This window comes from Galeopterus variegatus, unplaced genomic scaffold (genome assembly GCF_000696425.1).
Source record: "Galeopterus variegatus unplaced genomic scaffold, G_variegatus-3.0.2 Scaffold4503, whole genome shotgun sequence".
In the NCBI taxonomy this organism is placed as follows: domain Eukaryota; kingdom Metazoa; phylum Chordata; class Mammalia; order Dermoptera; family Cynocephalidae; genus Galeopterus; species Galeopterus variegatus.
Window position 1 is genome coordinate 46,686 of NW_007730614.1, and position 2,285 is coordinate 48,970.

General features: G+C 35.6%; 1 pseudogene; it reads left to right on the top strand.

The window, feature by feature from the left end:
- Positions 1–504: 504 nt before the first annotated feature.
- Positions 505–1,798, top strand: LOC103603210 (annotated as a pseudogene).
- Positions 1,799–2,285: the final 487 nt, after the last annotated feature.

The window sequence follows — 2,285 nt, forward strand, 5'->3', positions numbered from 1 at the left end:
AAGGGTTCGGATCCCACATACAGACAGGCCGCTCACTGGCTGAGCGAGGTGCGGGCGCAACACCGAGGGTTGCGATCCGTTGCCGGTCACGAAAAAAGACAAAAAAAGGGAAAAAAAAAAAAGATTTTAGGAAAGTTGGGCCGGCCTGGTGGCACACTGCTACAGTGCGCCGCTTGGGAGCGTGGCGGCGCTCCCGCCAAGGGTTCGGATCCCACATACAGACAGGCCGCTCACTGGCTGAGCGAGGTGCGGGCGCAACACCGAGGGTTGCGATCCGTTGCCGGTCACGAAAAAAGACAAAAAAAGGGAAAGAAAAAAAAGATTTTAGGAAAGTGTAAAGGACATTGTTTTAATGTAAAGTTCTTTTCTAGCCTCCCTTCCCCTCCAAATTCTCTATAATGTGAAGGGGGAGAAAGATATGTGTTTTTCTTGTTGTCAATAGAATGGTTTGATCCTCCCAGAAACAGGGGGGAAATTAGAACTAACTACACAGGTCAAAATTGAACATAGAGATTCAGTGAAACCTCTACTTGTGAATGCTTTTTAACTTCAAAATATAAAGATTTGTGGGGGCGGGGGGAAATGAGTTAGGGAGAGTTTTTGGAGGAGAAAAAGCAGATTGAAAGGAAAAGGATAGCTGATAGCCACTTAAATAATGTCATGGTTAAACATCTATTTTTTGTAAAAAGAAAACAATATGCTGTATTCTTACAAAGAGTATCTAAATATACATAATGTGTATACGGTAGAATATTTGGGAGCAGCTTTTTCAGAACAAATCTGATTTTTCTTGAAATAGAATCACATCTTTTAAGCTACCTTAATGTAGCACTAAAGGGTCACTTTGTGAATTTTGTATTATCTCAATTGAAAATAAATTGGTTATTTTCACCTGTAGTTTAAAATCAGAATTCTGAAAGCTTATTTCTGGCTTTACTGGCAAACTTTGAAAGAAAGATTATTGATGAGAGTGATGATTTTAGCATAAAGCCAAGAAGATTTTAATGCTTAACTTGGGTTCTTTTAAATTACTAATTGAAATTCTTTCTTTCCTATTCAAAGATGATGAAAAAGATGAGCATGCTTCTAAAAAGCGCAAAATAGAACCAGGAGAACCAGCTAAGAAGAAAAAGTAGAAAATAACAAATAACAAGAATTTCTGGACTCCTACTACACTTGTTGAAATGTTTCTTTAGACAGATTAAGTTGATATTGTGGATTATTGTGACATAACATCTCCGTGAAAGTATATATGTTATGAGCTAATAAGTATTGCCTCAAGAACTGTCCACTGTAGAATTCATTCATTATTTAAAACTTGTGTGTATTTAAAACTTAAATGGTGACTTGTGATTGTGAAATTGACAACACTTGGAAGCATTCTGCTATCACAGAATTGATGACATGCTTTGAGAGTCTTGTCACATGTTGACCTGCCAATGTCATTTGAACCTTTTATAAAGGAATATATTTTTAAAGTAAATATATTATAATGTACTGTGAACTTGTAGGGTGCTTTTCAACAGTGTTTGTACAGTGTAAATAGATCATGGAAATAAAATTACTTATTCAATATTACAATTATTGTATAACATTAACATTTGAATATTTGTCTGTGACAAGTACCCTCTTTGCCATGTGATGTTTTAAGTTGTAATAATAAGTATTAGCATTTAGGGAGTGCCTCCTGTGTTCCACGTGCTTTGTGCATATGGTATCTCTGATATTCAGCCTGGTAAAGTAGATATTAATATCTCATTTTATAATAAAAGAGCTTGAGTAATTGTCAAAGGCTAAACAGCTAATGAGTGATTAATTTGGAATTTAACCCAAGACACTTGAACTCCAAATCATGACATTTCAAACCACCTGCCTACCAATAATATAGTGATCTTTCAAGAACTGTATCAATTGATGTATCTTCCAGGTACTCTTATGTTTTGATTGGTGGAGATCTTTTTCTCCCCTTACTGTATGACTGCACTTATCATATATTCCTTATATTATGATTATTCGTTAATTTCCCTATTAAATAGTAAGGATCTTCTACAAAGGGTTGCCAAATTTAGCAAATAAAAATACTGGACACCCAGTTAAATTTGAATTTCAGGTAAACGCATATGCAATATTCGGGACATACTTGTACTAAAAGTTTATCTGAAATTTACATGTAACTAAGCATCTTATATTTTACCTGGCAGCCCTACGTCTACATGTTTTCTCCACCCAGCTCCTATTTTTAATGCTGTGCATATTGTGTGGAAGAACACAAAACACAAACTGTT